Source organism: Hippocampus bargibanti, linkage group LG16 (assembly GCF_051943395.1).
Source record: "Hippocampus bargibanti isolate YZ-2025 linkage group LG16, ASM5194339v1, whole genome shotgun sequence".
Taxonomy (NCBI): Eukaryota; Metazoa; Chordata; class Actinopteri; order Syngnathiformes; family Syngnathidae; genus Hippocampus; species Hippocampus bargibanti.
Window position 1 is genome coordinate 16,628,178 of NC_142749.1, and position 26,958 is coordinate 16,655,135.

Below are 26,958 nucleotides of genomic sequence, written 5' to 3' on the forward strand. Positions count from 1 at the left end.
AGCAGCGTACTTCAAAAGTAGCTCCAGTCCACTCACTTATTTTTACATTTAAACAAAACTCCACTCATTCTCCATTCAAATATATGACTGATACAATGAAACAAATATCGATATAGTGATAAGCATCATGCTAACAATGCAAAACACCCATGGCAAGCTAATGAATAGTATTGCTGTCAGGGTGTTATGACCCCTTCTGCTCAATGGATTTCTCAAATCAAAGAAACACGTGGACAAAAAAAAAAACAGTGCGTAGGATCATAATCATGTATTCTTTATCCTCTGCGAAGAACAATCAACACTATTCATGAAATACACCGAGTTGAGTTGGAACGGTGAGAATTTGACCCCGACCACAAAAACATGCTCTTTGGGATTCCACGAGCGACAAAAATAAATACAGTGATACCTCAGATTACAAACGTTTTAGCTCACGAACCTTTCAATTTACGAATGTTAAATTCGCGAAGAATATAATCTTAGCATACGAACTAGTTATCGGCGGTCGAACCAAACCACACAGGTGGTTGAAAGACTAGTTTTCGTCACCACCTTTCTTTGAGTGCAGACGTGGTTTGTTATCGAGTGGAGTACTTTTGCTATTATGGGACCGAAAAAGACCCCACCACACGCTAGTGTCAAGCCGAAGAAGACATTAAAAAAATGATCGAGCAGAAGAAGGAGATAATTGAAAAACATGAACGAGGTGTGCGTTTTTGTGACTTAGCGTCCCAGTACCGGTATGCTACGTCGACCATTGCTACCATCCTTAAGAACAAGGAAGCTATTAAGGGTGTGGCTAAGGGTGTTTCTGTGTTGTCTAAGCAACGGTCTCAGGCAATAGAAGAGGTTGGAAAAACGTCTGTTGATTTGGATTAATGAAACGCAGCTTGCAGGGGACAGTGTGAGTGAGGGTATTATCGCAGAGAGCATGGCAACTTCACTCAGATATCACCAAGAGGCCACTACATCAACAACCATCAGAAAGGTCTATAAAAGGACTTGATTATACAGCACAGTTTATTTCTTTAATTATAATACAATAGCACATTTATTATACATAAAATAAGGTATAGTTTGTGTAGTTTTAAGGCTTATTTAGTAGAAATGTATGCTTTATGGGGACTTGGGAACGGATTATTCTCATTTTAATGGTTTCTTATGGGAAAGAAATATTTGGCAGACAAACTTTTTGTCTTACACACACTTTCTGGGAACCTAGTTCCTAAGCTGAGGTATCATTGTACATTTAAATGGCGGGGGGGGGGGGGTACCTAATGAACTGTCCAATCAATCAACTAATTACAGGCAAATCCAACGTTTCGGCACAACTAATCCACCTGGCATTTAGCTCATCATATTTGCAAGTTACGTAAAAGCAAGGCCAGTTCGCTCTAATGAACGCGTGTGTCCTTTTCCCTCGGAAATGGAAACTGCCATATTGTTTGCGGACATCACGAACACCGGGATTAAAACGTGTCCGTTTTAATTCCCTGGAATAAATCTCTAATCTGTGCATTAGATGCAATTAAAGTGAGGGATGTGAATTATTCCGACAAGCGCCATCTTTGTCACGCGCTTGTCGGAGCTCTGTTTACACTCTTCGCAGCTCCCGACAGACCATTTATTCACACGCAGACACGTATGTTGCTAAAGGGGATGAAATATTCTTTAGGACGCGTAGGAAAGATGTAGTTATTGTGATACCTTGGCTTACAAACTTCATTCGTTCCCAGAAAGAGTGTGTAAGGTGAAAAGTGTGTATCCCAAAAAATAATTTCACATAGGAAACCATTAAAATGAGAATAATCCGTTCCCAGGTCCCCATAAAACATATATTTTTTTAATTTCTAAGCCTTAAAACTACACAAAATCTACCTTATTTTATGGATAATAAATGTGCTATTGTATTATGATTAAAGAAATAAACTATCCAGTATAATAAAGTCGTTTTATTTACATTTGTGATGGTCGCTGATGGCCTGAAGGAATGGATAGCTTTTTGCATAAAGTGTCTCAAGGAGCTTTGGGTTGTACATCATGGAAGTTGTGATATTGCAACAGCAACGGATGCAAGCAGACACACTAGAAACTTCATTAATAGCTGGTACCCTTGCTTGTATTTTCATTTCAAATTGAACTGAGGGCTAGTGCGGGTTATTTGTGAAAGTCTGATTGGTGGGAATTTTAACCTTGCAGTCTACACTCTGCTTTTGTACTATCAAAGTTGAAACGAGTCCAAATTTCACTGTTTTCTATCCATTTTGTCACTCGCGAACGACACAGCACTCATTGTGGCCGTGCCGTGTGTAGCACGAAAAATAGTTCTTGTGCCAAGGTAAAATTTTCAGAATATAAACGTTCGTAAGCCAAGGGGTTCGTAAACCGAGGTATCACTGTATTGTGTTTTTTTACTTCACCCATCCAGGCGGCAGACCGTAACAAGTCTCAGCAATCTCAAGCAAGCCTTTGGAACCTGTCACATTACGTTCGAGTGCATCACACCCCCCCCCCCAGTACCCCCCATTTTTGGTCCATGTTTTCACTTGCAGCGTTCTGAGGGCATCCAGGCGCCGCACCTGTCGGAGAATTCGTGTCAGTGAACATCGGCAGTCGAGCGCAACCCTAGCATCCCTACCCACAACACAGCAGCAAACAATTTACGCACTCTCTGCCAAAATACATAAATAAAGAAATAATAATAATAAAATGAGGAGCCATGTGAAATATTTACGGCAGGTGGCGCGATAAGGGTCGTCTAAGCCAATCGAAAGCCAGAAGAAAGTAATTTACAGAAAAGTTACAAGGAGGAAAAATTAAACTCTGAAAAGAAATTTGTGGAAATCGAAGTAAAATAAAATAATGGAAAGAATTCAATTAAAATTAAAAAAATACAATAAAATAAAAAACACAACAAAATGGAATACATAAATGAATACAAAAATAATACATAATAAATAAATAAACTAACAAATAAATAAGATAAATAAACAAATAAATAAGATAAATAAACAAATAAATAAAAATAATAATAATAATAATAATAATAATAATAATAAATAATAATAAATAAAATAAATAAACAGGCAACGAGACAAATAAATATATTTATTTAAAAAAGGTAATAGAAAAAATACAAAGAAACAGGACTAAGCAGAAATAAGCACAAAAAAATCATAATTATCTTCAATTCATAATTCCAAAAATGTGAAATCCTATATCTAATAGCTATCTATTAGCTAGCCACCTAGCTTTCTATCTACTTGAGTTACTTCCGGGTTGAGTGAACGCTGGCGCGTGTGGCTGCCGCTGCTCACCCACAGAAAAACTTTATCCTGTGCCTGTAAAGTGACCTTGAGAGTTTTGAAAGGTGCTGATAAATGGAATTTATTATTATTAAAAATTAATAAACACCTTAATAAAAATACAATTACATAAATAAAATAAATAAAATCAATAAATAAATGGATAAATAAATAAATAAATAAATAAATAAATAAAATAACATTCCCCGTCCTACCAAAAATATCTATACTTTTATTTTTGGGTGGGGGTGGGGGGGCTTTATGGGTTCAAATGTCACATTTATTTAATTCCTGTGACTGTAAAGTGAGAGTTTTGAAAGGCACTTATAAATTTTATTTATTATTATTATTATTATTATTATTATTATTATTATGAAAATAAATAAACAAAATAAAAATACAATAAAATAAATCAAATAAATCAAATAAATATATAAATAAATAAATAAATAAATAAATAAATAAATTCCCTATCCTTCTACAAAAAATATCTATACTTTTATTTTTAGGTGGGGGGGGCTTTATGGTTTCAAATGTCACATTTATTTAATTCCTGTGACTGTAAAGTGACCTTGAGAGTTTTGAAAGACGCTTAGAAATGAAATGTATTATTATTATAACTACTACTACTAAAAGATATTTTTTGCACATTGTCTGGCAGTGAATGTGTTAAGCAAAATGTAAAAAAAAAACTAATTAATTTTCCGCCCGTGTCCATGTGATCCGTCCGCATAGGCACGAACTAAACATTCGGACCGCAATCGATTCTCCAATTGGCCATTCTCAATGACCACTTCATAAACTCCAGCGTGTGCTTTTAATAATTCATCCCCAATTACACAGCAGGCGTGTTGTGCCGCTCTTTAAGCAACATTTGACGCAGACCTAAAGCATCCGTTTCGCCCTATTTGTTAGCGCCGGCATACGAGGCGTCGATGAGCATTGTTACATCACTTCGGCTTCTGCAAAGATTCTTTTTTTTTCATCCTCCGCCTGTGGAAATTGGCCGCAATATGTTTACTGGGACATGTGCAGCGAGGCTTCACAATGTAACAGTGGCGTTTTTTCACTGTTGAAGCAGAAAAGGGGGTGAAGAGGGCAGGAGCGGTGGAGAGTAGAAAAAAAATAAAAGCCCTCAGGTGTTTACAAAGTTTACTCCATGAAATACTAATCCCGTTAGCTAAAATTCTCTGCTTTGGCTTCTAAACGTAAAAAAAAACCACACCTCCAAGGAACTGCAAGTGTTCATAAGAGGATGTAAGAAGACATGTCAAATGTTTCCGTGAGATTAAATATTATATTCAGCGTGCTACCTGAAATAGCATGTGAAACCGTACGATTGGATTCCGAACTTTTTTTTGTATGTACAGTGATACCTCGGTTTCGGAACGCCTTGGCTTACGAACTTTTCGGTTTACGAACGTTGCGTTTATGAAAATGTTACCTTGGCATACAAACTATTTTTCGGGATACACACGGAGCGCCACAATGAGTGATGTGTCGTTCGCAAACGAGCCCGTTCTAACAAGAAAATGGCAGCCGACGGTTATTGTCCTCTATTCCCCGCCCCTAGTCTTCGGTCAAAGCCACGTGATTGGTCAAGAACGCAGCAGTGAAGGGGGGAGGGGGGGTTAAACATTAAAGAGACAGGCAGACGACAGAGAGTGATAAAATGGATAGAAATCAGTGAAATTTGGACTTGTTTCAACCTTGATAGTACAAAAGCAGACTGTAGACTGCAAGGTTAAAATATCCCATCAATCAGGCTCCACAAATAACCCGCACAAGCCATCTGTACACTTGATGCAAAAAGCTATCAACCCGGCTAAACAGAACACAATTGATGAGGAACAAGGTAAAATTATCGCAGAGAAAGCACCTATAAGGGATCATTCCTCAAGATGGTGAAAGAAGAAGGCTACGTTCCTCATCAAGTGTTTAATGCTGATGAAACCGGTCACGTCATTCCATCAAATCATCAACAACCATCACAAAGGTAAATAAAACGACTTTATTATACAGTACAGTTTATTTCTTTAATTATAATACCATAGCATATTTATTATACATAAAATATGGTATATTTTGTATAGTTTTAAGTTTAGAAAATTAGAAAGTAGAAAATTATGTTTTATGGGGACCTGGGAACGGATTATTCTCATTTTAATGGTTTCCCATGGGAAATTATGTTTTGGGAGACACACTTTTTGCCTGACACACTCTGTCTGGGAACCAATTAAGTTCGTAAGCCAAGGTATCACTATACAGAGGCTCAAAGTCAGCCATTTCACGTCGCCATGCGGGAATCCAAATTAGAATGCTGCGCTTCATTAAAAACACGTTGAATGGCAAAACCGGGAATCAGACATTTTGATGTCGATTATCGTCTCCAACTGTCATTTGCCAGGAGGATGTCATTAAAAACTCATCAACAGGGCTGACTCGGTGCTATGCATCATCTTTAAACCTGACTGGAAGATCTCCATGGGGTTCATCAAAACTGCATTTGTACCACTTTTTCTCATCTAAAGTAAAGAATCCTATTTATCCCTCAACCCAGTGAAACTACAGCACTCCAGCGATCTAACTAGATCTGATACGCTAACCTGCTAACATGCTAACATGCTAAAATGTTGATCTTTTTCGTCCATTCTTAGTAGGCTCTCAAGCAGGGGTCCCCAATACGTCGATCTCCAAAAATGTTATCACATTATGCTGTTATAATTATTATTCAATTATTATTATTATAGTTTTTATTAGTTGTTATTATAGCATTACTTATATGAAAAGCAAATTAGTGACAGCTGATTGTCAGACCAGAGTAACACAGGAAACGTGAAAATTAGTGGATGCTCACTGTGCACATATAAATAAAGCCATACAAAGAAAAACATATTTGATAGTGTATTTTTTACATGAGTAATTCGTTTTTCACATAATTTTACGTGATTTTTGATAGTTAATTAATTTAAGCAACCAAAAAAAACGAGGAGCCATTTGGGAGCCAAAAGAGCCAGATCTTTTTAGTGAGCCGAGCCAAAAGAACCGCCTCTCTGAAAGGAGCCGGAATTCCCATCACGACAAGGTACTATTGGTAGATCGCATGACAAGATGACGTGACATTGTCAGTAACTGACGCTATACAAATAAAGTTGAGTTGTTTTGGAGGGAAAAAAACGAGACTTCAGCCCATCCCTTTACTTGTGATTGACACACCGGACAACCAATCAGACGACATCTCATGATTAAATACACTACGTAAGAAGAAATACATTCTATTTATTCCTAAAACAAATTAATACCAATGCTAACGTGTTGATTTTTATTAAATCAGATATTGCGTACAATTTTTAGAAGTGATGTGGCGAATATTTACATTTAAATTCAAACTTGTTTAAAAAAAATACTCACCGTTTCATCATCGCGGTCTGGTCCTCTGGGAGTCCAGGAAGCGACTCACCGGTACCTGTCCCAGGCTCTGTCGGACAGAGGAAATCCACTTTTACGCATTTCTTGAGGGGCGGGGGCGACAACAGGTTCTTCCACAGCGCGAGTTAGTCGTGTCACGGCACACACGGGTACCAAGCACCAGTCCACGGGGTCCAAGAAGCGCCATGACTGAGTAAATCCCAGCGTTTGGAAACAGACGACGCGTGTTTCATTTCCGGTTTGAGTGTCACCTGTTTCCCGCGGCGGCAACTGCGCATGCGTAAAGAAGGACGCCCGCTAACGCAAACGCGGAAGTGATCAGTGCCCGGGCAACACAGGTCAAGCAGAAGCCAAAAAGTAAACTTTTAATGGCGTAACATGAGCTCCCCACCGATGTGAGAGAAACATTTGAGAACAACATTTCCATAAAAATACGTCCATTGACAACAATTCAAAACCCACACTGACACTCATTTACAAAATGTCCTCGTTACATTGTGTGGGGAAAAAAAACAAAAGAAAGAAAATGCGCCCTGACATGGCGAGAAGCGGCAATGAATGTCATTGACTAACGAGAACAATGTTTTCTTATGAAAATAAATAAAGCACAAAAATAGAGGGCTATGAAGGAAGAAGAGAAAGTTTCTGTGTTTACAAAATTAGATTACATCCGGGTATTATTACAGTTTAGCAGTAGGATTGACTCCATTTAAAATGTATTTTTTTAGTTATTTTCAGGAATTATTGTACTAAATTGTTTATTAAAATGTGTTTTCGCAACTCTGTTTAGTTTTTAAAACTATATGTAAGTTAAAATACATTTATTTGTTAATTCAATTTAGTCATTTAATTTTCAATATCTTCTCTATAAAAAACTTAGATTATAAATGTATGAATTTTATTAATATAAATGAAATACTGTACACGAAGAAACTGATAATACATATAATCATTGATAAAAATTAATTCAATGATTGACTTTTTTCCTTGTTAAACATCCACATTTGAAATAAATGGCTTCAGCCTGATCACAGTAAGAATTCTAATAATGTACAATTCTGATCTTGAATTGACACATTTGTCCAATGGAGATGCTACATCAAAGCAGCCATTTACAGGGTTGAGCAGAGAACAACTTCCTGATTGGGAATTACTAAAGGTGTCTACATTTCGGCTCCATTTTAGATCGCAACAGGCCTTGTCAAACACTCATTTTACACCATTGCCAGAATTTAGATGGATTTTTTACCCTTCCCCCACCCCCACAAAATCTAACATTTCTATCTGACCCAACAACAACTGTTAGCAATGAGCATTTGTTTAGGTTTTTAAGCATTTGAGATATAAATAAATCGTTTTTAGGCATTTGAGGCTTCATTATCACCCAATACAGATTTGCTAGCGAGATTTTCTAGCTATTGTGAGCATAGTTTCCATCTTATAATAATAATAATAATTATTATTATACATTTCATTTATAAGCGCCTTTCAAAACTGTCAACGTCACTTTACAGTCACAGGATATTTTGTTTTCTGTGGGTGAGCAGCGGCAGCCACACGCGCCACATGGAAGTAACTCAAATAGATAGCTAATAGATTGCCAATAGCTAGCGAGCTAGATAGCTAACCTGATAGCTAGCTATATAGCTAGCTAATAGATAGCTAGCCAGCTAGACAATATAGCTAGCTAAATATCTTTTTAGCTAGCTAGCTCTATGTCTATCTGTCTTGCCTGACTATGGGGTCTACGACTGGCCTGATTGCGCCATTTCCTCTGGTATCATCTCATCAGCATAACTAAGCCTATGTTGCCTAAGAAGTCGGTTGTAGGAACGATCCAAATTGAACCTCACCCCACCATGGCGATTTAGTGAAGTGTTTTGCTGCTTTATGAACATAAATAAATAGGTAATAATAATAATAACAACAATAGTAATTACGGTTTGACAGAGTAAGACGATATTCGGTCACAAATGTTGGCTCAAGAAAAATGTAAAAATTGCGTGGTTTTTTTTTCCGACTAAAATCTGGCACAGAATGACACCCTGCTAATTATTTTTCAATCTTTCTTTCTTTTTTTTGAAACTAAATTGGCATTCAAGTGATGCGAGTGGGACATATTTGAGGCTTTGGAAGTTGATCAGGCAGTTCATGTGCAACTAATTGGATTGTTCCATTGCCGTTGTCACGGTAACAAGTCTCAGTCTTTGTTGTTGGCTCGATCCCGAAGCGACTCGTTGTTGAGCGGCGGCGGCGGCGGCGACTGCTTGCTACGCAAACTCCGTCCGTCCGTGGCGGCGCGCGACGTCTCGGTGACAAAGAGGCGCGTCACCCAAACGGAGGTGACGATGCGCTTGTACTCGTTGCGGAAGTTCCGGTTGAGCAGGCCGTAGATGACGGCGTTGAGACAGCTGTTGAAATAGGCCATGAAGTAGCTGACCACAAAGAGCCACTCGGGGATGAGCGGCATGACGCGCAACGGGTCCACCGCCACCGCCAGCCCGATCAGGTTGAGCGGCGCCCAGCAGATGGCAAACAACACGAAGACCACGAACATGGTGATGAAGTTACGAAGGTCGCTGGGACGCAAGCGAGGGCTCTCCTCCGTTTTCACTTTGCGACGCACCTACGAGCACAAACCAAGGGGGAAAAAAAGTCAAGTACAAGTACATAATTACTTGCATTCACATTTTTTCTTTTGTGAAAGTAGCACAAGTAATGATCCCAAATGGATGTAGGATTTTTTTTTCTTGTCTGGGATTTACTTTTAATTAATTTATTTAAATTGAGTTATTTATCGATATCTTTTTGTCTATTTATTTATGCATTTATTTATGTATTTATGAATATATTTATGAATGTATTTATTTATTATGTATCTGTTCATCTACTGTTTCCATCTCGCTAGCTAGCTATCCAGCTAGCTTGCTATCGAGCTAGCTATCGAGCTAGCTATTTATTTATGTATGTATTTATTTATGTATTTATGTATGTATTTATGTATGTATTTATTTATGTGTACATTTATTCATTTATTATCTATCTGTCCATCTACTGTATCCAACATCCATCTAGCTAGCTAGCTATCTAGCTAGCTTGCTATCGAGCTAGCTATCGAGCTAGCTATTTATTTATTTATGTATTTATTTATGTATGTATTTATGTATGTGTACATTTATTCATTTATTATCTATCTGTCCATCTACTGTATCCAACATCCATCTAGCTAGCTAGCTATCTAGCTAGCTTGCTATCGAGCTAGCTATCGAGCTAGCTATTTATTTATTTATGTACGTATTTATGTATGTATTTATTTATGTGTACATTTATTCATTTATTATCTGTCCATCTACTGTATCCAACATCCATCTAGCTAGCTAGCTATCTAGCTAGCTTGCTATCGAGCTAGCTATTTATTTATTTATGTATTTATGTATGTATTTATGTATGTATTTATGTATGTATTTATTTATGTGTACATTTATTCATTTATTATCTATCTGTCCATCTACTGTATCCAACATCCATCTAGCTAGCTAGCTATCCAGCTAGCTTGCTATCGAGCTAGCTATCGAGCTAGCTATTTATTTATTTATGTATTTATGTACGTATTTATGTATGTATTTATTTATGTGTACATTTATTCATTTATTATCTGTCCATCTACTGTATCCAACATCCATCTAGCTAGCTAGCTATCGAGCTAGCTATCGAGCTAGCTATTTATTTATTTATGTATTTATGTATGTATTTATGTATGTATTTATTTATGTGTACATTTATTCATTTATTATCTATCTGTCCATCTACTGTATCCAACATCCATCTAGCTAGCTAGCTATCCAAATAGCTTGCTATTGAGCTAGCTAACTATCTAGCAATTTATTTATTTATGTATGTATGTATTTATTTATTGTCTATCTATCCATCTATCTAGCTAGCTATCCAGCTCGCTTGATATCGAGCTAGCTATCTATGTATTTATACATTTATTCAGGTATTCATGTATTCACAAATTCATGTATTCATGTAATTATTTATTTATTTGTGTATTTATGTATTTATTTTTTATTTATTCATTTATTTTGCTATATATTTTGCCATTTATTTCGCAATTTATTTCTCTATTTATGTATCTATGTATTTATTTATCTATTTGTTTGTTTATTTTACTGCACTGTGTTTATGTTCTGTTTATGACTAAAATGTTTTTTTTTTCTCCTTAATAAACAAGACTTCAAATCAGCGTATTTTAGCATTTTTCAAGCTTCGCGCCAAACCCACCTGAATGACGAGTATCCAGATGCGCAGGTAGCAGAAGGTAACCACGGCGATGGGCACCAGGAAATGCACCACCACCACAGCCACCGTGTAGGAGCTGCTGACGTTTTGGGCGAAGGTGCAGGAGTAGACGCGCGGGTCGTAGCGCAGCGAGCCCACAAAGAAGTTGGGCACGATGGCTACCACGGCTAACAGCCAGATTAAGGCCACCAACAGCAGCGTATTGCGGTAGCTGTACAGGCGGCTGTAGGAGAAGGAGTGGCAGATGTAGCAGTAGCGGTTGACGGCGATGCCCGTGATGTTGAAGATGGAGCCGATCACGCTCAGGCCCATCAGGAAGCCGCTCACCTGGGCGCAAAACAGCAACAAGGACACTCAGGAGCAACCCGGAATTTCTTTAGTCGTCACTTTACAAGAGTTCAAGTCATTGTTTTTTTTGTTGTCGCTTCTGTCCATTAAAAAAAAAAATAATAATAAAAAAAATAAACATAATAATAATAATACATTTCATTTATAAGCGCCTTTCAAAACTCTCAAGGTCACTTTGCAGTCACAGGATCGTTTTTTTCTGCGGGTGAGCAGTAGTAGCCACACGCGCCAGCGTTCACTCAACCAGGAAGTAACTCAAATAGATAGAAAACTAGCTAGCTAGCTAGCAAGCTACCAGATAGCCAATAGATAGCTAACAGATAGCCAGATAACAGATAACAGATAACTCAAATAGATAGAAAGCTAGCTAGCAAGCTACCAGATAGCCAATAGATAGCTAACAGATAGCCAGATAACAGATAACTCAAATAGATAGAAGGCTAGCTAGCAAGCTACCAGATAGCCAATAGATAGCTAACAGATAGCCAGATAACAGATAACTCAAATAGATAGAAAGCTAGCTAGCAAGCTACCAGATAGCCAATAGATAGCTAACAGATAGCCAGATAACAGATAACAGATAACTCAAATAGATAGAAAGCTAGCTAGCAAGCTACCAGATAGCCAATAGATAGCTAGCTAGCAAGCTACCAGATAGCCAGATAGCTAACAGATAGCCAGATAACAGATAACTCAAATAGATAGAAAGCTAGCTAGCTAGCTAGCAAGCTACCAGATAGCCAATAGATAGCTAACAGATAGCCAGATAACAGATAACAAATAACTCAAATAGATAGAAAGCTAGCTAGCAAGCTACCAGATAGCCAATAGATAGCTAACAGATAGCCAGATAACAGATAACAGATAACTCAAATAGATAAAAAGCTAGCTAGCTAGCTAGCTAGCAAGCTACCAGATAGCCAATAGATAGCAAACAGATAGCCAGATAACAGATAACTCAAATAGATAGAAAGCTAGCTAGCATTTCTTGATATACAATACCACTAAATCAGTATCGGTATCAGTATCACAAAAACAGGGGTGTGTAAACTTTTTATCCCCAACACAAATAAGGACGTGAATAAAACGTGAATTGGGAGCCTTACCATGCACTGCGTGTTGCCTAGCGACCATCCGTCATGGAAGAGAGCGTAGAGGACCAAAGGGTACGGGTAAAACGCCACCACCAGGTCAGCAAAGGCCAAACTCACCACAAAAACGTTCCCTGTCCAAAAAAAAAGGGACATTTTTGTGATTGTTGTTATTTTGAAATAAGTGAGGCTCCCTCCGCGGTTGATTTTGGCACATCCGGAAACTGGATTTGAAAGCTAAACTCTGGCTTGAAATTCGACTTTGAAAGCAGACACTCGGGGATGACGAAGCTGAAAGAACGCAACGTCGCTCGAGCAGCAAAGGCTTTCCGAGTGACGGTCTGATGGTCGTTATAGACCAGTAGCCCAATGAACCCCCCCCCCACGGGCACACTCCCCAACGCGGAAAATAAAGTTTTTAATGCGTAAAATAAAGTTTTTAATCAATTCCTTTTCTTTCCACAAATATGGCGTCCATTTTTTGTTCCCGCTACCAAATCTCCCATTTGTAATCTATTCCAAGTGTTGCGAAAGAAATGGAAACGCTTTTATGTCGCTAAACAAAAAGCGCCCTTGAGCCATGACCCCAAAAAAAAAACCACGCAAAACAATGGTGCTCGATTCTTCTCGCCCGACGATTCTTTCCCGAAAGCCCAAAGACGTCATGCGGAGAACAAAAAAAATATAAGCCTAGAGTTGGTTTGCGTCATTTTATTTTGTTTTTGAAGGTGTGGAAACCCTAACCTGCAAGTGAAACAGTGTCTTGAAACAAAAACCCAGGCTTGAACCGAAAATTTCAAAGCCTCATCCTGGTTTGAAACCCTCACCCAGGCTGAAGAAATCTGAAATTAAAAACCTTAATTTGAAACCCTACCCCATAACCTACAATTGAAACCCTGTCTTGAAATACAAATCCAGGATTGAACCCTAAATTTCAAAGCCTCATCCTGGTTGAAACCCTAATTAGAGAACCTATCCATGCATTGAAAACCCTAACAGCCTTGAATCAAGAAAATTCCCTGTTTTAAAACCCTAATTTGAAACCCTACCCCAGGCGTGGAAACTCCAACCTACGATTGAAAACCTCATCTCATCTCTCATTCCAGACTTGAACCCTAAATTTCCGTACCGCTTGCATTCCTCATTAGAAAATTCCCTGGTCGAAACCCTACCCCAGTTGGGGTTGCTGGAGCCTATCTCAGCTGTCACGATTGAAAACCCTACCTGGAAATCGTTTCTTGAAAAACAAATCCAGACTTGAACCCTGAATTTCAAAACCTTATCCTGGTTTGAAACCCTAATTGGAGAACCTATCCATGTATTGAAAACCCTAACAGCCTTGAATCAAGAAAATTCCCTGTTTTAAAACCCTAATTTGAAACCCTACCCCAGGCGTGGAAACCGCAACCTACGATTGAAAACCCTACCTGGAAATGGTTTCTTGAAACACAAATCCAGACTTGAACCCTGAATTTCAAAACCTTATCCTGGTTTGAAACCCTAATTGGAGAACCTATCCATGCATTGAAAACCCTAACAGCCTTGAATCAAGAAAATTCCCTGTTTTAAAACCCTAATTTGAAACCCTATCCCAGGCGTGGAAACCCCAACCTACGATTGAAAACCCTACCTGGAAATCGTTTCTTGAAACACAAATCCAGACTTGAACCCTGAATTTCAAAACCTTATCCTGGTTTGAAACCCTAATTGGAGAACCTATCCATGCCTTGAAACCCTAACAGCCATGAATCCAGAAAATTCCCTGTTTTAAAACCCTACTTTGAACGCCCCCCCACCCTCCTCTCTATGTAACTTCCAATACTCCAGGACTGTTAGCCACGATGCGCTAAAGAGCTGACAAATGTGATTTCACATAAATACAGATTTAATGTTATTTATCTTCGTTTTTTGTTTGTTTTTTCCAGCCGAAAGCCCGGTATGTGCGAATACCCTGCCTGTGTTTACCGAAGCCCACCTGGTCGAACGGCGTGACAAAATACAGTCAGATGGATCTTTTATGCAAACACGCCGTTTCTGCCACCAGAATGGCATTTACATATTCAACTCAGAAGTCAACACAGTGGCAAGGTCGCATCGCGCTAACTGTTCAACGTACGCTCCCTCATATAAAATAACAATAATAATAATAATAATAATAATAATAATACATTTCATTTTTAAGCGCCTTTCAAAACACTCAAGGTCACTTGACAATCATCTTTAGATGTTTTTCTGCGGGTGAATAGTGACAGCCACACGCGCCAGCGTTCACTCGACCCGGAAGTAACTCAAATAGATAGAAAGATAGCGAGCTAGCTAATACATGGCTAATAGATAGCCGGCCAGACAGCTAGCTAGCGAGACAGATAATGGATAGCTAGCGAGATAGCTAGCGAGATAGCTAGCGAGATAGCTAGCGAGATAGCCACCTAGCTAGCCAGATAGCTAATAGATAGCAAATAGCTAGCTAGGTAGCTAATACATAGCTAATACATCGCTAATAGATAGGCTAGCTAGATAGCCATACAGCTAATTGAAAGCTAGCTTGATAGCTAGCGAGATAGCTAATGAGATAGCTAGCGAGATAGGCGGCCTGTTAGCAAGCGGCGTCTTGCGTAACGCCGCTGGAGCGGGTAACAAGCGATGTGCAGCGAAGGGGAAAGCGACGGCGTTAATGCAAAGTAAATCCATCCAGGTGTGACATAAATATTACTCTATATGCTAAATATTCAGAGCGCAAAGATGACACCGCTAGCGTACACGCTATTGCTATTTGTCAAAACATTTTGGGACGTAACAGGTTGGCAGAAGGAAAATGAGGACTCCTTCGATGCTATCTAGAATTGAAATTTTGGGGGGAAAAAAGGCAAACATATGTATACATATATATATATATATATATAAACGTACACATACATATATGATTTTTATCCTCATGTGACCCTGAATTACCTTTATACAATACAATACAATTCTATATTTGTTAAATAAAATTACATATAATAATAAATAGCTTTGAAAGGCGCTTGAAATAAAATGTATTATTATTATTATTAAATATATTATTATAAAATTAAAAATGTATTATTAATATTGTTATCATACATCATTTTATGTATTATTGTTATTTAGTAATATATATAATTATGTAGAATGTTATTTATATTATTTATAAATATACATAAGTGTTTTATATATATATATATACAGTATATATTTTATTATTTTTTATTATTATTATCATTATTATTACTATTATTATTATTGTTATTATAATTTATTAATTCATTATTATTATATAATGTTATTTATATTATATATATATGATACTAGTGCAGCGTGTTCTACCGGAAACAAATTCCTTGTGTGTTCTACATACTTGGCAATAAAGATGATTCTGATTCTGATATATACATAAGTCATTTATTATTTTGTATGTATTATTATTGTTACTATAATGATTTTAATTTATTATTATTATTATTATTATTATTATTATTATTATTATTATTATTATTATTATTCTGTCTAGTCTGTAAAGTGTCCTTGAGAGTTTTGAAAGGCGCTTAGAAATTAAACGATGATTAAATTATTATTATTATTATTACTATTATTATTATTATTATTATTATATAATGTTATTTAATGCATATTTGACAATAAAGCTGACTTTGTTATAAATATATAGAGTAAGTGTTGTATTTATTATTTGATTTGTTTTATTTTGTTTATTGTTAATTTATATATATATAGACCTTATATATATATATATATATATATATATATATATATATATATATATATATATATATATATATATATTGACCTTTTAATTTATGATTATGATGATGATGATGATGATTATTATTATTATTATTATTATTATTATTATTATTATTATAGTAGCCCCGACCCACAATTTGGCTGTCATGTAAACCTTTCAAAAATATACAGTATATCTGTAAATTATTTCTGTTGAAAAAAAAAATCTCCTCAACTGACTACAACATAGTTCACAGTCTTTGCACTAAACAAAATCTTGCCCTAAAGTTTTTAACTAACGTGATGAGTGTGAAAACTCTTCCGTTTTTTTACTTTTCAAGCCTTCAAACTTGACGATCCTCGTCATTTTAATTCTTCTCCGTCATCCCAGGACGCTTTCTCGGCTTCTTAAAAATGAAAAATGTGTCATTCAAGCTATTCTATTACATGAAACGAGTCTCAGGTCTCCAAAAGCGATAAAAGCATAATTCACTTAATTTATTTCTGTCTCCATTTTTGTGCCTCGATAGAACCTTTTTGCACCGCTAAAGTAGCCGCGTTTGCTAATCAGTAAAGGGCGATTCAATGTACTCATCATTTCATTTTTTGTTAATCTTTGATTCGCTCGCCATCGCTATTTCCTGATATCTTGCCGCACTAACTGGTTTGAATCGATTTCCAAGCATCTCATTCAACCCAGGGGAAATTTCCCCACCAAAAATAATTTTACCTTTCCCTCAGGCTAATCAACACGTTTGAAACTCATTAAAAATACACGCAAACATTTCTTTTGGTGCCTATTTTCTCTCCTGCTTTCACGAAATCTCACCTCACGTCACTTGGAAGGCTCGAATGGTGGTCCAAATGTACTCGAAAACTGAATTATGACACCAGAACGGTCACCGTTGGTCCTTTACGTTAAAATTTCAGTCAAAGTGACGACTCGCTAATTTTAGCATAGCATGCTAACATCCATGCCTGGCTTGGACTTGCATCCGGTTAGGTTGAAGATATTCGGATAAGATTGTGTTGCGAAGTTCGTTTCTTTCTTTATTTATTTGTCTATTAATTTATTTATTCGTGTATTTATTTATGTATTTATTATTTGTGTATATTTATTTGTGTGTTTGTGTGTTTATTAATTTTGTGTAGTTCTGTATTTATTTATTTATTTATTCATTTATTTACCAGTTCATTTACTTGTGTATTTATTTATTTGTGTATTGTGTGTTTATTTATTTATTTATTTATTTATGTACTTATTTATCAATTATTTATTTGTGTATTTATGTTTATTTATCTATTATTTATGAAATGTATTATTATTATTATAATTATTATTATTATTATTATTTATGTATTTACTAGTTCATTTATTTATTTGTGTATTTGTGTGTTTTTTAGTTATTTATTTATTTATTTATTTATTTACGTATTTATCAATTATTTGTTTGTGTATTTATGTATTTATTTATTTATGTGTTTGTTTATGTGTTCATTTATTTGTGTATTTATTTATTTACTAGTTCATTTATTTGTGTATGTATTTGTGTGTTTACTAGTTCATTTATTTGTGTGTTGATTTGTGTATTTATTTGTGTATTTATTTGTATTTATTTGTGTATTTATTTGTGCGTTTATTTGTGTGTTTTTTGTGTGTTTATGCGTGTATTCATTTATTTATTTATTTAGCTATCATTTATGTATTTATTTATTAGTTAATTAATTTGTATATTTGTGTGTTTAGAAAGGCGCTTATGAACACAATGTAAAAATGTATTAAATTATTAATTTTAGAGTTTTCAAAGACGCTTAGAAATGAAATGTATTATTGTTATTATTATTATTATTATTATTATTATTATTATTATTATTGTCATTTTTTGATCATTATAAAACAACAACAAAAATACAAAAATAACAAAACTGAGGCGATTACATGCAGCCATTTTTAAAGAGCAGAAACGCTCGCCTGGTTTCTGTTTCCGCGAGATTTTAAGACGCCAGCTGCCGTCGCCGATTCTGGCGGCGTCTCAACGCTTCAACGCGCAGGACGAAGAATTCTAACATCTTTTTCCTTCCATTATTATTTCGGGGGTTATTTTTGTACGTTGCATCCATCGGGCTTTAATGCCGACGCCAGAAGGCCGGACGCCCTTTGAACTTTGACAACTAAGCAGATGATCAAGTCGGAAGGCCAGTCGGAGAGAACAATCTGGATTAAAAAGCAGCAGAGGGGGCCCTCGAGGGGGGGGGGTGCAAGACGAGCTGCACTCAACCAGAAATGTCAGTTTCTGGTGAGCGACTGCAGAGGGACGCCCGGCTTGAAATGCTAAACAAACAAACAGACGAGCGAGGAGGGAAGCGTTTTTTTTTTAAATCGCGGTGATACGAAAATGTATTTGTGCCAGCGGGGGGAAATTAGCCATTAGGTTGGGAAAACTTTGATATAATAGACAATACACCCCCCCCCCCCCCCCCCAAAAAAAAAATGACTTTGCTAAATGTTTCATTAAAACGAAAGAAGCCATTTTGCCAGTTTGACGGGCCGTCGGGTGAGCAGCAGTTGGGCGTGAATGCCGACTAATGAAATATTCAGTTTGTAATCAATCCCATTGCTGTGCCGTGAAAGATATCGGAAGCTACTTGAAAGTCGCTTATAAAACGGGCCACGACAACAAACCCCCCCCCCCCCCTTTCTACGAATCAGCTCGGTATTTTTGCTAAATATTCACTCGACAACGTGATGTTTGTATTTGGCAGTGAGATCGCCGCTTCCGATTGCTTTGTCAAAGCAAGTATTTCAAAATGGCTGCCTCCATCTCAAAACCCACCTATTTAGAATCACATTTTCTGTGTAGCTTTTTCTCTTGTTTCTATTTATAACTGTATTTTATGTATTGTATTCTATTTGTGATTGTATTTTATTTATTATAGTACCTATGCTTGTCTGTGACTGTAAAGTGTCCTTGAGAGCTTTGAAATGCGCTTAAAATGAAATGTATTATTATTATAAAGCAAAACGGTTAGCAAAACAATTCCGTGTGTCCTTTTACGCATGATACGTTGTGTTGTATATTCATATCAGTATCAGGAATTTCAATTTACTATATAAGTCTTCTATCTTTCTAACAAGATACAAGTCGTGGGATTTTAGCCTAAAATGGTGGCTTCAAATCAAAATGGCTGACGACACTGCTGGCTTCAAATCAAAATGGCCGACGACACTGTTTGTTATTTGAGTGTACCCTCATGAAGTGAGCGTCGGATGATTATTAAGCTTTGTTACTCACTCCAGTTTTATTCGGAAACACTCGGGAAACGCGCGTGAGGCAGTTCTTGCTGACTCATCATGGAGGGAAGGCGCATCGTTAAGATTATCAGAGCAGACCACGCACACAATACAAGCTAAATCAGTCAATGGCTGATTTTGTCTGTCTTTGTGTGGGGTCTTTCACAGATGGGACGAGGGGGGTTGGTGGGTGGGGAAGGATTTGAAAAGTCCTTCTACGTGTACCGAAACTGTCAACACATCATCAGCTAATCCGACAGATGCTAGCTAGCATGATAACATCTGAAGCTTATTTACAAAGATGGCAGCTGTCAAGAAAAACAACAACGGTGGCCATCTTTTTTTTTTTTTTTTTTAAGTCCTTTTTTTTCAGGGATGAGAGTAATTTCCTTTTAGGGGGGTTGGGGGGGGGGTCTGGTTTTGCTTTGCTTTGCTGGATTCCGACAATTGTAATAAAAAGGATTAGGAATTCCGGCCCTGTTTTCCCACTGCTAAAGAATGCGCAATGTGTCGCTTCTAAGCTGATCATCTGAGACATGTTAACTCATTCACTGTCAGACCAGGTTTTTGTCATTTTCACTCAAATTCCAGGACGCCAAGAATATTGAGTTTTAGAAATGTTAGAAACCTAAGTCTCTCTTCTTTAATTAGAAAAAAAAAGATTTAATTCCTAAGTTATATGGGTCTGGAGTTATCTGAGCTTGAAATGGGGGCAGCTGTCCAAAATACAATAGTGACATTCAGTGTAGTGTATTAGCTAAATAACTATATAGCTAGCTAGCTATCTAGGTGGCTAGCTAGCTATCTAGCGAACTAGCTGTTGGATATCTATTAGCTATCTACTAGCTGGCTAGCTAGCTTTCTATCTATTTACTTTGGGGTTGAGTGAACGCTGGCGCGTGTGGCTGCCGCTGCTCACCCACAGAAAAACTTATCCTGTGACTGTAAAGTGACCTTGAGAGTTTTGAAAGGTGCTTATAAATGAAATGTATTATTATTATTAAAAAAATACAATTTATTGGATGATTAATAAATAATAAGTCAAATATTGGACCTGCACCTGCCTAAACAAAACAATAATGGATACTAGTGGAGAGAGAAAAATAAAAAATTCTACTCTCCAGGTACTTGAATGATCTGTCCTGTGTTACTGTATCTATTAGCTAGCTGGCTGGTTAGCTGGCTATCCATTAGCTAGCTAGCTAGCTGGCTAGCTATCTATTATCTTGCTAGCTAGTTAGCTGGCTATCAATTAGCTATCTATTAGCATGCTAGCTGGCTGACTATCTATTCGCTATCTGGTAGCTAGCTAGCTAGCTAGTTTTCTATCTATTTGAGTTACTTCTGGGTTGAGTTAATGCTGGGGCATGTGGATACCGCTGTTCACCCACAGAAAAACGGATCCTTGACTATAAAGTGACCTTGAGAGTTTTGAAAGGTGCTTATAAATGAAATGTATTATTATTATTAAAAAAATACAATTTATTGGATAATTAATAAATAATAAGTCAAATATTGGACCTGCACCTGCCTAAGCAAAAAAATAATGGATACTAGTGGAGAGAGAAAAATAAAAAATTCTACTCTCCAGGTACTTGAATGATCTCACTATTTGTCCTGTGTTACTGTATCTATTAGCTAGCTGGCTGGTTAGCTGGCTATCCGTTAGCTAGCTAGCTGGCAAGCTATCTATTAGCTCGCTAGCTAGTTAGCTGGCTATCAATTAGCTATCTATTAGCATGCTAGCTGGCTGACTATCTATTTGCTATCTGGTAGCTAGCAAGCTAGCTAGTTTTCTATCTATTTCAGTTACTTCTGGGTTGAGTGAATACTGGGGCATGTGGATACCGCTGCTCACCCACAGAAAAACTGATCCTGTGACTGTAAAGTGACCTTGAGAGTTTTGAAAGGTGCTTATAAATGAAATGTATTATTATTATTAAAAAAATACAATTTATTGGATGATTAATAAATAAGTCAAATATTGGACCTGCACCTGCCTAAGCAAAAAAATAATGGATACTAGTGGAGAGAGAAAAATTAAAAAATGTACTCTCCAGGTACTTGAATGATCTTACTATTTGTCCTGTGTTACTGTATCTATTAGCTAGCTGGCTGGTTAGCTGGCTATCCATTAGCTAGCTAGCTGGCAAGCTATCTATTAGCTCGCTAGCTAGTTAGCTGGCTATCAATTAGCTATCTATTAGCATGCTAGCTGGCTGACTATCTATTTGCTATCTGGTAGCTAGCTAGTTTTCTATCTATTTGAGTTACTTCTGGGTTGAGTGAATGCTGGGGCATGTGGATACCGCTGCTCACCCACAGAAAAACTGATCCTTGACTATAAAGTGACCTTGAGAGTTTTGAAAGGCGCTTAGAAATTAAATGTATTCTTCTTCTTCTTCTTATATTGTATCAGAAATGTTTTCTTCTTCTTCTTCCTCTTCCACTTCCTCCCCTTCCTCTTATTATTATTATTATTATTGCTGCGTCAAAGCGCTTTTTATGAGAATATGCGTGAAGAACGGGGGAGGGGAGAGTGGGGGGAGGCGTAGTATACGTCTCATTGAATGCATCAAAGCGTCCGTGGCTTTGCACGCATTCCAAGTGCGCTTCCGATGGTTTACATTCCGGAAGCATCCATCAGCAGGCAAACAATGTTGGTTGGCCTTGTTTACCAAAACGCTCCTCTTCCTCCTCCATTTTGTTTTTTGTTTTGTTTTCATTTCTCCCTCTCTCGTCTTCCCACCTCCTCACCCATGGCCGCCAAGCCGTTACGTAACCCACTTCAAATTACCGCCGCGCATTTATGATGGCGACATGCTCGCATTTGATTGATTTGGATGAGAAGGAATTTGGGGTCAGTCGTCCATAGCACTCGACATGGGGAAAGAAAGACTGACTCATCCTCCCCGTCCCCCCTTGAGCCGCCTGCAAAGCGCACACGAGTGGCGCTTGACCGTGATGACACATGACAGCATCGGTAGCGGTGACCCCCCCCCCCCCCACCCCCTTTTACATCACGCCGCGTTTCTTCGGACAGTTGCTTTCCTAACCTTCATCGAGCTGAAGCACATGTCTTTTACGTTTGAAAAAACACAACTCACAAGCGCTTTACCGTGGCCGTGACCTCAACTCAACTCAGTTGTACAACAAGGGGAAAAAAAACGAGCTTCAGCTAGCTTAGTGCTAATGCTAATGCTAAATCTCTCTGTATCTCCGTACAGTATCTATCTCTCCCATCCTATAATCACTTCAGCTAGCTTAATGCTAATGCTAAATCTCTCTCAACCTCTAATCACTTCAGCTAGCTGAATGCTAATGCTAAATATCTCATTCTCTGTCACTCTCTCATCCTCTAATCATTTCAGCTAGCTTAATGCTAGTGCTAAATATCTCACTCTATGTCTCTCTCTCTCATTCTCTAATCACTTCAGATAGCTTAATGCTAATGCTAAATATCTCACTCTTTCTCTCTCTCTCATCCTCTAAGCACTTCAGCTAGCTTAATGCTAATGCTAAATATCTTACTATCTCTATCTCTCTCTCATCCTTTAATCACTTCAGCGAGCTTAATGCTAATGCTAAATATATCACTCTCACACCCTCTAATCACTTCAGATAGCTTAATGCTAATGCTAAATACCTTTATCGCTCTCTCACCCTCTAATCACTTCAGCTAGCTTACTGCTAAATCTCTCTCTCATCCTGTAATCACTTCAGGTAGCTTAATGCTAATGCTAAATCTCTCTCATCCTGTAGTCACTTCACATAGCTTAATGCTAATGCTAAATCTCTCTCTCATCCATAATCACTTCAGCTAGCTTAACGCTAATGCTAAATCTGTCTCTCACTGTCTCTCTCTCATCCTCTATTCATGTCCGTTAGCTTTATGCTAATGCTAAATATTTTACTCTCACTATCTCTCTCTCATCCTCTAATCACTTCAGCTAGCTTGATGCTAATGCTAAATATCTCGCTCATCCTCTAATCACTTGAGCTAGCATAATGCTAATGCTAAATATCTCTCAACCTGTAGTCACTTCAGATAGCTTAATGCTAATGCTAAATGTCTCTCTCATCTGTAATCACTTCAGCTAGCTTAACGCTAATGCTAAATCTCTCTCATCCTCTATTCATATCCGTTAGCTTTATGCTAATGCTAAATATTTTACTCTCACTATCTCTCTCTCATCCTCTAATCACTTCAGCTAGCTTGATGCTAATGCTAAATATCTCTCTCATCCTCTAATCACTTGAGCTAGCATAATGCTAATGCTAAATATCTCTCTCTCATCTTGTTATCACTTTCTACTTGAAGCCTAAATACTCAATAAAAACAGGAAAGAATATGGCGTCACCTACGCCCCCAAACCCGGTTGCGCCTTCTACAGCATGCATTCAAGATCACTAGCAGCCCGTATGAATGGGACAGGAAGAAAAAAAATATAAATACAAAACAAATAAACGAATGCGAGCGGCTGATATTTTGTCACAATGGGACGCCGAATAGCGGCGGCGAGCACAATTTTCCCGCGTGGCCCCGAATCATTCAATAGAAAATCGTATGAATTAATTCTCATGGCGAATCGAACGCCCCACAATTCTTAAAAAGGAGGGAAAGGGGGCAGAGGGAGGGTCCAAGCCTTCAGCTGTCAGGAGGAACCTTTTTCACACTCGCCCAAATCTCCCCTGGATTAAACGGGATCCCATTGATCTGACAACCTGCTCGCTTGGATGATTTGCCTTTTTTTCTTTTTTTTTCCTTTAAAATCAAACCCCCACTGGTCGCCCCAAAATGCCCCCCCCCCCGCCCCCAATCAACCTTTCGGGAGAACACATGAGGCAACCACACACCCCCAACCGCTATTCATCAGTGCCCACCGGGTCGCATTGAAATAAACGGAACGCAACGAAGCCCCCCCCCCCCCCCTCCCCCCGAGTACACTTTTAAAAACAGATGAGGAGAATATTAAATAGCACTAAAAGCAAAAAGCGGAGAAGTGAGGGGGGGGGGGGTATCGTGGGATGCCTCTTTTATAGCATTTGCACTTAGCGGGCCCACCGCCTGGTGACATTTCTCTTCCCGCCGTGCATTTAGACAACATTTGGCCTTCTTAACGCCTGCCCCGGCACGGCCTTCACGGAACAAATGACCTTTGGCCCTCCAGGGATGGCGGCAAAACTTTTCAATCGTCTACTTTTATCGAAGGATTGACTTCCTTTGACTCATTCGGAAGACCCATTATGTCTTAAGTGAAAACTTGGTGGAGCTTTTCTAATGGATTCAGTTGTAGTACCGCATTGTGCCACAACAGGCTACGGCAGCACTGAGCGATATTAAAATGGATGTAGCATTGAAAGGGAGCTTTTCTAATGGATTCAGTTGTAGTACCACATTGTGCCACAACAGGCTCTGGCAGCACTGAGCGATATTAAAAGGGATGTAGCATTGAAAGGGAGCTTTTCTCATGGATTCAGTTGTAGTACCAAATTGTGCCACAACAGGCTCTGGCAGCACTGAGCGATATTAAAAGGGATGTAGCATTGAAAGGGAGCTTTTCTAATGGATTCAGTTGTAGTACCGCATTGTGCCACAACAGGCTCTGGCAGCACTGAGCTATATTGAAAAGGGATGTAGCGTTGAATGGGAAACAAGGAAGAAGTTAATTTCCAGTAGCCTGTCCTTTATGTGCTAGTAAAGATGGCGGATTGAAATTGATGTGATTTGATTTGAATATTTTCTTTGTCTTTAAAATACATTTTTTGTTTGTTTTGGTGACAAATAAACAAAGAGAAGCAAGCATCCACATTTCTCAGTCACTAATAATAATAATAATAATAATAATAATAATAATACATTTCATTTATAAGCGCCTTCCAAAACTCTCAAGGTCACTTTACAGTCACAGAATCAGTTTTTTTCGGTGGGTGAGCAGTGGCAGCCACATGCGCCAGCGTTCACTCAACCCGGACGTAACTTAAATAGATAGAAAGCTAGCTAGCTAGCTAACAGATAATTAATAGATAGCAAATAGATAGCAAATGGATAGCCAGCCAGGTAGCCAGCTAGATAGCTAATAGATAGCCAGATAGACAGTTAGCTAACTAGCAAGATAGCCATATAGCTAATAAATACCAAGCTACATAAACAGCTAGCTAGCCAGATAGCTAATATATAGCAACTAGATAGCAAATGGATAGCAAATATATAGCAAATAGATAGCAGATAGAATAGGTAGCTAGCTAATATATAGATAGCGAGTTAGCTAGCTAGATAGCAAATGAGATAGCTCAGAGCTAGCGAATATATAGCTAATAGCTAGTGAATAGATAGTTAATGCCTAGCAAATAGATAGCTAATAGCTAGCGAATAAATAGCTAATACCTAGCAAATAGATAGCTAATACCTCGTGAATCGGTTGCTAATAGCCAGCTAGCTATATAGTGATAATAGCATACTGGCCAGAGCTAGCACACTGTATCTGTACCAATATGTATGTATTGCATTGTATTTTGGACATCCGCCCCATTTCAAGCTCAGATAACTCCAGATCCATATAACTTAGGAATTAACTCTTTTTTTTCTGATGAAAGAAGAGAGTCTAAGGTTTTTTAAAGCTGAATTGAATATTGATGTAGTCCTAAAACTTAATATTCTGTGGCTCCTGGAATTGGAGTGAGAATGACAAAAACCTTGGCACTGGAATGGATCCATTTTTGCACATCGTCTGGCAGGGAATGAGTTAAACGCTGAGGAATTTTCAAAACAAGGTCAAGATATTTTTTGTGAAAAGAAAGAAAGAAAGATCAAAGATTTCGAAGAGGTTTATAGACAAGTTTCCGACGGCGCCTGAACAATTTGGAATGCGGCAGCCAAGCGGGAGGAACAATCTGGAGCTTAATGATAAGTGACAAAAGATAAATGCAAAGCTAATCAACGGCGTCGTGAGAAACCAAGACGATAGAAGAAGCCAATTGCCGTCACGTTGTTTTGTTGGGATCCCAGATTTCAAGTACAGTGGGACCTTGGCTTACAAACTTAATTGGTTCCCAGACAGAGAGTGTAAAGCGAAAAGTGTGTATCCCAAAAATGTATTTCCTATAGGAAACCATTAAAATGAGAATAATCCGTTCCCAGGTCCCCATAAAACATAATTTTCTAATTTTCTAAGCCTTAAAACTACACAAAATATACCTTATTTTATGTATAATAAATGTGCTATGGTATTATAATTAAAGAAATAAAATGGACTATATAATAAAGTCATTTTATTTACCTTTGTGATGGTAAATGGAGTGGCCGGTTCATATCATATCATATTGATAAATGGATGAGTAACAAGAAAGCATATTATCTGAATCTGAAGCCATTGTTTTGATTCTCCAGCAAGGCAAAGACGTCCTTGTGTGACGTCACGAACAAAGG

At 37.7% G+C, this 26,958-nt stretch overlaps 1 protein-coding gene across 3 annotated transcripts in view; it reads right to left on the reverse strand.

Annotated features, from left to right (window-relative positions):
• The window catches only part of LOC148886749 (uncharacterized), a 50,784-nt gene that overhangs the window by 19,389 nt on the left and 4,437 nt on the right, over positions 1 to 26,958 (reverse strand). For 2 of the 3 annotated variants that reach the window (XR_016117763.1, XM_089016353.1), the window contains exons 2-4: positions 12,491 to 12,609; positions 11,019 to 11,363; positions 6,717 to 9,360 (exon numbers count right to left, since the gene is read on the reverse strand). The gene's annotated coding sequence lies outside the window, so the exon portion shown is untranslated. Of the gene's footprint in view, positions 1 to 6,716; positions 9,361 to 11,018; positions 11,364 to 12,490; positions 12,610 to 26,958 lie in introns of those variants that run through there. The other variant, XM_089016355.1, reaches the window with a different exon arrangement.